The sequence below is a fragment of the Danio aesculapii genome, chromosome 16 (genome assembly GCF_903798145.1).
Source record: "Danio aesculapii chromosome 16, fDanAes4.1, whole genome shotgun sequence".
NCBI classification, from domain to species: domain Eukaryota; kingdom Metazoa; phylum Chordata; class Actinopteri; order Cypriniformes; family Danionidae; genus Danio; species Danio aesculapii.
In genome coordinates this window covers 10,869,713-10,881,831 of record NC_079450.1, presented here as the reverse complement: position 1 = coordinate 10,881,831, position 12,119 = coordinate 10,869,713, and the positions used below count along the sequence as shown (strand labels likewise).

Genomic DNA, 12,119 nt, shown 5'->3' with positions numbered 1-12,119 from the left:
AATTGTTAAGGTAAGTAGTTGCAAACAAATTATTTGGGCTGAATTGAAACTAAGTTGAACATTAATACATTTAATTTGTTTAAATTCATCCAAATAAATTGTTTGCAATCACTTAGGCTAACTTAAAAATTTTTGTAAATCTAACGAAAAAATACTAACACCTGGTTAAGAAGCATCATATGCAAATTTACATTGAGCTTTTGGCATTTTTAGTGTCGAACATTGTTATAGCAGACATTAAGCAGGTAAGTTGTTGCAAACAATTTTTTTTTTTAGTTTTTAGAGTGCCGTACATTATATTTGGCATTTTTAGAGTTTCGTACATTTTTCTTAGATCAGACATTTGACGCATTGACGTACTAAAAAACATTCATTGGATTTACTAAAAAAAAAACAACTTATATGGGCTGAATTTAAACAAAGAGATTAAGTAGAGAATTACTAAATTTAATTTAAAAATGAATAATTTTTTCGCGCCTGGTTAAGAAGCGTCATATGCAAATTTACATTGAGCCTTTGTCATTTTTAGAGTGTCGTACATTTTATTCTTATAGCAAACATTTGACGCATTGATGCACTGAAAAAGCATTGAGTGGATTTTGTTTTTAAGGGAAGTGGCTGAAAACATTTTATGTAGGCTGAATTTAAACAAACAAATTAAGTTGAACATTACTACATTTAATTTTAGTTTTAATTTTAGTTTGTTTGAAATTCAGCCCATTTAAAAGAAAAGGTTTATTTTTTTTTCTTAGTAAATCTAATGAATTTTTTTTCATCGCGCGTCATATGCATATTTCCATTGAGCTTTTTGTCATTTTTAGAGTGCCGTACATTTTATTCTTAGAAACGGATCGTAGAAAGTAGCCGAACGGGTTTGTCGTCTTTGTCCTCGCTGGTCTCCTGATTCTGAACACTGGGCTTCTTTCATGTCTCCATCCAATGGGCGCGTGCTCGTGCGCGGAGGGTGGGATTTCGACTGCTGTTTGTGTTCCTTTCTCAAGGAATGTGAGGGACACACAAAGCCCGAATGATTCTCGGGACTGTCCGCTAACTTTAGGATCTAGTTCGACCATGGACCAGTAGCTATTCGCGCTTCTTTTTTTCCATCAACCGTAACTCTTCGGATCCCAAACTGGCGACCTCACATCTCCAGCTGGCACGCGCAAATGAGCTCATAGATCAGATCAAGCTCAAAGGTTTGAGTTCATTTTACGTCAAGTTTTGCTTTTCCTTGCACATTGAGCTTTATGTTGTTAAAACTGTGGAAACTTTAAATGTTTTATAAGAGTTAAACATTAACTTTCAATATAAAGGAACGCTTAATATGAAATGTAATGTACTACAAATACACTGTACAGTCATTCAGGCGAAAATGTGAGGGAGAAAAGCTGTATACTTACGTTAATTTGGAAGATTGTGTGTTATTACGTTTAAATGATCAAGTTCAAGTAGCTAAAAACAGGTTTGTAAAGTTAAGGAAATGTTTTTGTGAAATGTGGAAGTGTTGAGTTGACATTGAGCACCTCCTCATGGATGACTGTAGCTATATATACTCATATAGCATGCATATGGTTGGAAAGCATGGCTGCTTTTTGCAGAACTGCCTGACTTTTCCTTGAACACATATGGTCTATACGGTGCAGGAGTCCACGTGAGTAGGCTTCTGTAAGTAATACAGGGCCTCTTCTTACTGTTCTGACAGCAGCAATCTGTCTAGGTCTCTTTCTGCTGGACGTCCTCCTGACTTTCCACCAGAAGATATGAAGAAAGTGACATGTATGTGCTTCTGTTGTCTTATTTTAAAGGCTGTTTGGAGTGTGTGTCATTTGTCAAGTCGTCTTAAACTTTGTTAGTGGCCACTGTGGTGCACTTTTTGCTTTTTAGCATATGAGAAAATGCAAATAAATAAATAAATAAAGTGTTTTGGAAGTTGGATTCTGCAGTAAATGCTTTGTTTTTGGCTTTGCATTTAGTTTTTTTAGATGACAATGATCTGCCAAATGTGGTGATCTCTTGTAAAGGACATTTACATATAAAGACAGCTGTATAATGTGTGCAGATGAATTTGTTTAGCTTGAGAAGCAGTATGCTTAAATAGGACACCTTGGGCCTGTTTCAGAATGGAGGTTAAGTGAAAACTCTGAATAACCCTGAAATGAGAGAAACTCTGGGTTTTCCGTTTTAAAAATGGCAGGTTTGTTAAACTCGAGAAAGCAGGGTAATACAAGCTTGTTTCTGAAAGAGGTATTTTTAACTCCGAGTCAATTACTGTGTTAACTTACTCTATGAACCTAACCTGGTCAGGACAGGAGCAGGTTTTATTCTCTAAACTCTGAGTTTCTGTCTGTCTCCTCCCCTTTTTTGAAGACGAAGCAGTATTTCTCGCTATTCCTCATTTTGGATATCCGCATAAAAATCATTGATGGAAATGTCAATGATGCACATAACTTTTGAAAATACGCATAAAAAACATGCGTATAACTGAGTCGGATAAACTTTTATTCGATAGAAAAGATGCACCTAACTACGATGGAAACACTTGTACTGAACAAATTCCAGTATGTGCATTAAAAAAAGTTTGTTATAAGAGATCATATGATGATGAAAATATGTGTGAATGGACAAACCAGCAGGCTGAGCACACTGTAGCACATCTTAAATGTTGTTTTGGTCATTCTAAAACGCCTTAACCATTTCAGTATTAGTGTTATATTATTAATGACCTCCAGAGCGCCTGGAGTGGGTCAAGAGCGTCGTTCTCCCCGTCTTATGGCTTCAAACGCCACCACGTGTTCAGTGTCAGCATTGTCTTCTGAGGCGCAAGTACATTTATTAAATAAAGAAAAGATTGACGCAGCTTCTTCTACCGCAGTAAATTCTGTTTTTACTGTTGATATTTGGCGCTTGTTTAATCAGGAAGTGACAATTTTGTTCTCTTTGAATCGTTGGATGGAAACGCTGCTTTATCTTTTATGCGTTATTATAGTTTTGCACATAAATTTAATTAATATATTTGGATGGAAACATAGCTATTGCCTACATTTTAGTCACACAAAGAACAAAGTCACGTACGAGAATGGCTTGTCCTTTCTCTTTAGTTCTGCTTACATTCTATATGTCATATCAACCTCTATCACTTGATCAATAAAAAAGGCAGACACACACAAGTGCACTTTTAAATCTACTAAAACTGATCAACGTGTATAAAAGTGGGAATGTGTGTAAAAATTTTAGAAACGTCACACATAACATTACTTATTTTATTATACCAAAATATTTAAATAATTTAAACATAAAATTACGCATTAACTTGAGCAGCTGTTTTCCCACGCTAACTGTGCCTGTTTCACTGATGCGGTGGTGTTGCTTTTTAAAATATATGCTCATATTTTCTATAACTTTGCATGAGCATATCAAGTTCTGGAGAAAGAAATGCTAATCTCTTTTTTCAGATGTTGCCATAGTCACTCGTAATATCTGCGCTCTATTGATAATGCCTTTTTATAGTCACGGTGTGCGCGCTTAACTCTGAGTTGGTCTACTCAAAGTTTATTGACCTAACTCAGATCAGCTATTCTGAAACCGAAAACTCCGAGTTGGTTGAACCTCCTTACTGAAACAAATCCCTTGTCTGCTAAATGTAAGAAATAATATTGTTGAACTATCTTGAATATATTTAAGCCAAGTTTGGATGACTTTTTTTTGTTTGACGAGTAGTACGCTTAATTATGACTCACTCTGCTAAATTTAAGAAATTATATTATTAAACTTGACATAATATCTTGGACATATTTAAGGCGTGTTTTAGGGCTGGGCTGATAAACGATATTATAGCAAATTGTGATAAAATTGATGTCAATAACAATGATAAGCTCTGGACCTTTTTACTCTATATTGATCTAGGAGCTGGCGATGCAGTGGCGCAGTAGGTAGTGTTGTCGCCTCACAGCAAGAAGCTCACTGGTTCGAGCCTCGACTGGGTCAGTTGGCATTTCTGTGTGGAGTCTGCATGTTCTCCCTGCGTTCGCGTAGATTTCCTCCGGGTGCTCCGGTTTCCCCCACAGTCCAAAGACATGTGGTACAGGTGAATTGAGTAAGCTAAAATTGTCCGTAGTGTGTGAGAGTGTATGGATACCGCCCCCTTTCTAGTTGTACACATTTGTTGCACTGCAAAGCTCAGTTTCACATGAGAATTACTAGCAGCATGTACTGTAATTTAACTTTTGCAGCACGGCGCATCATTCATCGATGTACTTTCGAATCATTCATGTTTTTAAATAGTGCGAATGAGATCGCATGCTGTTGTGTGCGCGCTCAGCCTCAGAGACGAGCAGAGCACACACAGGTCATCTTAATGGGAGCTCTTTAATGGTCAAATAGGTGTCAAAACATTGTGTTTAGTGATTATTTATATTAACATTTGCGTAATAAACAAACGAGTTGAGAATCAAAAGACATGGGAAAGAGAAACCATATATCAGAATCGCACTGCTCTTAAAGTGACAGCGCGCTATATTCCTGCTGCCGACTGTTTTTATCATTAATCAAACAACAACAGGACAAAATCACTCACTGCTCTTGACTGAAGGACTTTTGTAGCATTATCTACATTGTAAAAGCGCTATACAAATAAAGGTGTATTGAATTGAATATAATTAAAGTTTTTTTCTTACAGGGAAGATGCTGAAAGCACAGTTTGTTTCATATTTTTATTCTATTGTGTTTATTTCCCTTTTCTTATTTACAGGGAGGGAAAAAACTGTATATATACAGTTTAAGTCAGAATTATTAGCCCTCCTGAATTATTAGCGACCCGTTTCCCCCAATTTTTGTTTAATGGAAAGATTTTTTTTCAATCTATTTCCAAACATAATAGTTTTACTAACTCATTTCTAATAACTGATTTCGTTTATCTTTGCTATGATGACAGTAAATAATATTTTACTAGATTTGTTTCAAAACATACAAGCATTCAGATAAAAGTGTAATTCAAAGGCTTAACTAGGGTTATTAGGCAAGTCATTGTATAACAGTAGTTTCTTCTGCAGACAATCAAAAAAATATATTGCTAAAGGGGGCTAATAATATTGACCTCAAAATAGGTTTTAAAATATTTAAACCTGCTTTTATTCTAGCCAGAATAAAACAAATAAGCCTTTTTCCAGAAGAAAAAATATAAGAAGAAATACTGTGAAAAATTCCTTGCTCTGTTTAACATAATTTTGGAAATATATATATATTATATATAAAAATTCACAGAAGGGCGAATAATTTCAACTGATCGTTTTGAATAATCGTGATTACAGTTATGACCAAAATAATTGTAATTCTGATTTTTCCTATAATCGAGCAGCCCTACAATTAAGTTAACTAAATCAATATGTGTTGGGGCAATATGAAGTGAATATAATAAAAATCGCAGTCTTATGATCTCTTTATAAGCCTTTAGAAAATTTGTGATGCATTTTTAAGGATCTATCTTTAGCATCTACAATACGCATACCACAACAGTAGTTGACATGCTTGCTTTGGCATAAAGACAGTAATGTTTGGCACACTCAAAAAATGATGTTTGCTGTTTGTTCAAACTACTTGTGTAAAATGAGCTGAAACAACACAGTTCTTGAGGTTTTATTTGGGACAACTTAATTGTTTTATGTTCAATCCACTTAAATTTGTAAAAACTAATACGTTAACTTAATTCTTTCATGTTGTAATTTTTTTACAGTGTAGGAAGGCAGTACTCTTATTTAAAAAAACATTATTAAATCAGATTTTTCACCCCCTCAAACATGCATTAGAATGTTCTCAGATCAGTGTAATGATGAGCTCTTAAAATAGTTTCCAAATTCTGCATGTGTGTTCAATATCTGCTACTTCTTGTTGGGAACTCCATGACCTGTGTAACTTTTCTTTTTTTACTCCCTCTGACTGTATTCAGGCAGATTTGGCCTAGGAGAACTGCAAAATAAGCATTTTCCAGGGAGGAGTAACTTTTTTTTTTTCAGTTTCATTCCCTACAAAATCTGAAATATGGCTGCAAAGCATGTGATTTTGTTTAAGTCATTGTTGAGTGTGCGTTCTTGTGGATTTCAACCATATGTTTGATAATGCGGGTTGTACTTTGTTCTTCAGCATGGTTCTGAGTTATCATTCATCATCTTTCATCTTTTCAAGAAATTTGCAGGGATGACAAACTCAGTTCCTGGAGAGCCGCAGCTCTGCACATTTTAGTTCCACCCCTGCTTTAACACACTTAAGCTGCGGTCACACTTTAGTTTGTGGTTGCAAAATTCTGTCACACGGTGCTGTGAAAAGAGGCGGGATTAAACAAGATGATTAGACATTAAAAAAATCAAGCGATTGGTTCATATTTTTAATTTCTGTACACTGAGGTCATATTTTGATCCTCGATTGGTCTCACGCAGCCATGTGATGTGCTTCCACAGGTCAGAGTTCATCAAGCTTGAACTTTTCAACGCAGCAAACTTGCAAAACTTGCATTTCCGGTCTGCCGTAGTTGAATTCGTTTGAAGGAGCGTCTATGGGACGAAAAGTATAGTGTGACCGCAGCTTTACCTGTAGGTTTAAAACAAAGCCTGAAGGACTCAATTAGTTTGGCTTGTTTAATTACGGTTGGAACTAAACAGTGCAGAGCTGCGGCCCTCCAGGAACTGAGTTTGACACCTGTGATGTTTTATTGATGTTAATAAGTTGTAATAAAATTGGTTTTGGTTTATATTCATAGAACACATTTTAAATGCACGTGTTTTAATACTTTAATGCACATATTTTAAAATACTTAATTATTTTGAGTATATATGTAAATAAAGGTGGTCAGCTCAACTTTTTTTGTTATATTTTAAGTTATTAAAACTTGCAAATCAATAAAACCAAGTGATTTGATAAATAGTGGCAAAGTATAAAGATTCAAAATGACAATTAAAAATATTTTTATAATATTTTATAAATAATTATGTGATCCATGATGATTCATGTTGTAAATAAGCTGTTTCAGATAAATCATGGTAAAAATTTATGACAGGCAGCCATATATTGTTTTGCAAAAAAAAAAAAAATGATAAAAATAACATGAATAAATTAATCAAAATAAAAAAAAAACATCTTGGGTGGCGCAGTGGGTAGCGCTGTCGCCTCACAGCAAGAAGGTCGCTGATTCGAGCCTCAGCTGGGCCAGTTGGCATTTCTGTGTGGAGTTTGCATGTTCTCCCCGTGTTCGTGTGGGTTTCCTCCAGGTGCTCCGGTTTCCCCCACAGTCCAAAGACAGGCGGGACAGGTGAATTGGGTAGGCTAAATTGTCCGTAGTGTGAGTGAGTGTGTATGGATGTTTCCCAGAGATGGGTTGCGGCTGGAAGGGCATCTGCTACGTAAAAAAAATGTGCTGGATAAGTTGGCGGTTTATTCTGCTGTGGTGACCCCGGATTAATAAAGGGACAAAGCCGAAAAGAAAATGAATGAATGAATTAATAATTTCACAGGGAAAAATTGGAAATCTTCATTAAATTTCACAGATTTCTTTTATATAGATCCCTCATTCAAGGCAATCTTTATCTTTTTTTATGGTCTCCAGATAAAAAAAGAAAATCTGTATAATAACATAACAAAAAGAGTTTTAGGGTTGTTGGATTGTGCAGTGGTTTGTGAGGCAACGTGCAAAAATACATTGCTCCGAGTACATTTTGTTGCACGTTTCAGATGGAAAAATCCTCTAGAGAGCGCTGTCTACATTTCTATGAATCTGAAATACTCAGAAACAAAAGTTATTATAAACATTTGTGTTAATAACCTGAAATGTTCTGTTTTTTTAAACATTTTTAAATGTCGATTTTTGTTAGTTAATTACATTATTATTTTTATTATTATTGTTGTTATTATTATTATTACTTATCTATGTTGTTATTTAAGTTACAAAACAAATTTTTGTTGTTTATACAGGGTTCATACGGGTTCTGGAAATCCTGGAAAATACTTGATTTTTAATATAGTGTTTTCAAGGTTAGAAAAGTGCTTAGATTTTAGACAAATTGCTTGAACCTGCTTGAATTTGAAATTGCAGGACTTGAAATTACGACCGTTGTGCACCAGAAATTTTATCTATTCAAGCTTCAAGCAGAATGCATGTTTGCACTTAAAAATGTAGCGCTCAGGAATGGTTTAAAATGGTTGGAATGGTTGGCCGGATACGAGAGAATGAAAATAACACTGACAGATTTCGTTTTAGAAACCATCTAAAGTTACAGATAACGGCAGATCTGATCAGTGATCATGTGGTGAATGTTAATCTTGCATTTACACTTTTTGAAGAGTTGATCAAAGACTTCGTCCGCTATGAAAATGACTAAAGCCGTTCACTGTAAAGCCTGAGGGTCGAAGTTTGCAGATAACTTAACTGTGTTTCCCACACATTTTAAGCGCGAGATGTTCTGTTTAATTCTTCATTTATTCGTCACAATGTTGTCAGTCATGCAACTGCAGAGCGTACACCATCGAAAAAGGACTGGCATTCACTAAGATTAAACTCATGAAAAGACTGTTATTGCTGTTAATATGACGTATGCAAATAATAAGTTATATGTCAAAATCTACCTACCTACCCTGTTTGGCCTACACCTGAATAACATAGTTATTATTTTTGCACTATATTTTGTTCAGTGAAATTAAATTTTTGCACTATTTTCATTGCACTTTATTGTCTAAAGGGCACTTCCTTTAAAATTTAAATTATTGATCGTGTTATTCACGCCATGCTATGTGAGGGCTGGTCAAGATAAGCAGAAGGCAGAAAAAATATTCAAATTTTGCACAATTAACATTAAAGGGTTTATTGAAATTGTATTTATCTCACTGGTGATTATTTGTCAATTATGCATGGGTTATATAAAATTCCCAAACTACTTACAGAGAGGTGATACATTTTGAACCATTAAACATGTTTTCCTTTAACCCCTTAGCTGTCACCATTTGACAGGTGGGACATTCGCATACAGTTACAACAGTACCTTAGTCCTAACCTAATGTAATATTGAAAATAATAAAAAGTAATATTGATAAAAACTTGGCGTCACGGTGGCGCAGTGCATAGCACGATTGCCTCACAGCAAAAAGGTCCCTGGTTTAAGTCCCGGCTGGGTCAGTTGGCATTTCTGTGTGGAGTTTGCATGTTCTCCCCGTGTTTGCGTGGGTTTCCTCTGGGTGCTCCGGTTTCCCCCACAGTCCAAAGACATACGCTATAGGTAAATTGAATAAGCTAAATTGCCCGTAGTTTATGTGTGTGAATGCAAGAGTGTATGGGTGTTTCCCAGTGTTAAGTTGCAGGGCATCCGCTGCGTAAAACATGTGCTGGATAAGACTCATAAAGATTTAATTTGTTACCTGAATTTTGAATAGCAATGCAAATGAAATATTATGAACGTCTGGTCTTAAAATGTTGGTACTACACCCAAACAAAATCTGACTGTAAGCTCATTTTTGAGATATCAACTTTAGGTAGCAAGAGACCGAACTTAAAAAGATAATTCATCCAATTACTGAACCTTTTTTTTTTTTTAACCATTTTTGGGTGAACTATCCCAATAAATCTATGCTCCAAAGTATTCAACAAGTTGAAATGACACATTGAGTTTTATTAAAATAGCACAATAAATTTTAATGTGAAAAATTACCACGGTTGTTAAGTACTGAAAAAGCATAAAAATGCACCTTGAAAGTGCTTGAAAAGTGCTGGAATTTGAAGTTGGAAAAGGTGTAAGAACCCTGTTTATATAAAATGATAAAATATTTTTTATATACTTTAAATACACTTTTTAATATTGGAAATTTCACAAAATTCTTTTAAATAGTGATATAAATATATAGATCCCTCATTCAATGCAATCTTTATAAAATAAAATATAAAAATAAATCTGCATTATAACATAACAAAAGAGTTTTAGGTTTGTTCTGATGTTTACCTTTAAATACAAGCAGTGCATTATCAAAAAAAATCCCTAATCATTGGTTAAATCCACTGGAATCTACTGAAGTGTTGCATGTAAGGTGAAGTTTAGCTCCATGTGCACTGCCTGGTATTGATAAAAGCTTTCGTTTCTAGGAAAAAGCCTTAGGCAAAATTTAAAACATTACACAGAACAATATTTTCTAAGAAATCTATTCTTCACAATACTTAACAAGTCACCAATTAATACATTTAGTGGCGTTTAAAACCTAAACCACATTGATTTGTTTTGTTTTGCTCCCTGAAAAGAGGTTGCTCAGACTTGGTGGAAAATTCCTGTTCTCCCAGTAAAGACATTTGCATAATTATCAGTGTTGGACATGTAGGTGGTAGCCAGACAGTTTCGTCCCATGGTCCTGTATTAACATGACAGAGGAATGTTTTGGACTGTGAGATGCTGTTTGTGCATTTACACACATACTAAAGAGAACATGCACATACAGGCTGCATTCATGTATGCAGTGGGTTGTCAACACACAGTGATAAAGACGCCCATTGAGGCCGATCTTGTGACAACAATCACAAGCCAGAGAAAGAATGTTAGATTTGCTGAAGAGGGAAGAAGCAAGGATTCGAGGTTATCAAGGTTATTATCTGCATTTGCAACCTAAATTGTTCTGCTTTGGATTGTGCAATCGTTTGTGAGGCAGCGTTTTTGAGGTATTTTGCGCAACATAAAATACATTGCTCCTGTTTTTTTGCACGTTTTAGAAGACAAATCCACTAGAGGGCGCTCGCTACATTTTTAAGAATTTGAAATTCTAAGAAATCAAAGTTATTATAAACACCTGTGTTTATAACCTGAAATGTTCTGCTTTGGATTGTGCAATAGTTTGTGAGGCAACATCCAATTTTGTCAAAACGTAAAATACATTGCTCCGGGTACATTTTCCACGTTGCATGTTTCCGATAATAAATCCATTAGAGGGTGCTGTCTACATTTTTAAAAATCTGAAATACTCAGAACTTAGAATTCAAGGTTATTAAAAACATTTTTAATAACCTGACATGTTTTGCTTTGGATTGCGCAATGGATTGTGAGGCAACATCCATTTTTGCACAACGTAAAATACATTGCGCTGGGTACGTTTTGGCTATTGCACATTTCCGAGAGGGCGCTGACTACATTTTTCAAATCTGAAATACTCTGAACTCAGAAATTAAGGTTATTATAAACATCTGTGTTAGTAACCTGAAATGTTCTGCTTTGGATTGCACACTAGTTTGTGAGACGACATGCATTTTTGCCCAACGTAAAATACATTGCTTCAGGAAAGTTTTGTTGCACATTTGTGATTACCATTCCACTGGAGGGCACTCTCTTTATTTTTAGCAATCTGAAATACTCAGAAATCAAGCTTATTATAAACATCTGTGTTTATAACCTGAAATGTTTTGCTTTGGATTGCGCAATGGTTTGTGAGGCAACATCCATTTTTGCACAACGAAATATACATTGCTCTGGGTGCGTTTTGCACATTGCATGTTTGCGATAATAAAATCATTAGAGGGTGCTGTCTACATTTTTACAAATCTGATTTATTCTGAGCTCGGAATCAAGGTTATTGTAAACATCTGTGTTAGTAACCTGAAATGTAATGCATTGGTTTGCGCAGTGGTTTGTGTGGTAACGTGCATTTTTGCGCAACTTGAACAAGTCCCTCTAGGTACATTTTTGTTGCATGTTTCTAAAGACAAATCCACTAGAGGGCGCTGTCTACATTTTAAAGAATTTAAAATACTCTGAGCTCAGAAATCAAGCTTATTATAAACATCTGTGTTAGTAACCTGATATGTTCTGCTTTGGATTGCTCAATGGTTTGCGAGGCACGTAAAATACATTGCTCCGGGTACATTTTGTTGCACAATTCAGATGATAAAGGCAACGTCCATTTTTTCGCACAGCAAAATACATTGCCCCGTGTACATTTAGTTGCAAGATGTCAAATCCACTAGAGGACGATGTCTATATTTTTAAGAATCTAAAATACTCAGAAATCAAGCTTATTATAAACATCAATCTTAATAATCTGAAATGTTTTGCTTTGAATTGCGCAATGGTTTGTGAAGCAACATCCATTTTTGCACAACGAAATATACATTG

At 35.2% G+C, this 12,119-nt stretch overlaps 1 protein-coding gene across 1 annotated transcript in view; it reads left to right on the top strand.

Annotated features, from left to right (window-relative positions):
* The first annotated feature begins 1,064 nt into the window (after positions 1–1,064).
* Positions 1,065–12,119, top strand: part of paqr6 (progestin and adipoQ receptor family member VI) — a 50,363-nt gene continuing 39,308 nt past the window's right edge. Inside the window, exon 1 of the mRNA XM_056475751.1 lies at positions 1,065–1,196. The gene's annotated coding sequence lies outside the window, so the exon portion shown is untranslated. The remainder of the gene's footprint in view (positions 1,197–12,119) is intronic.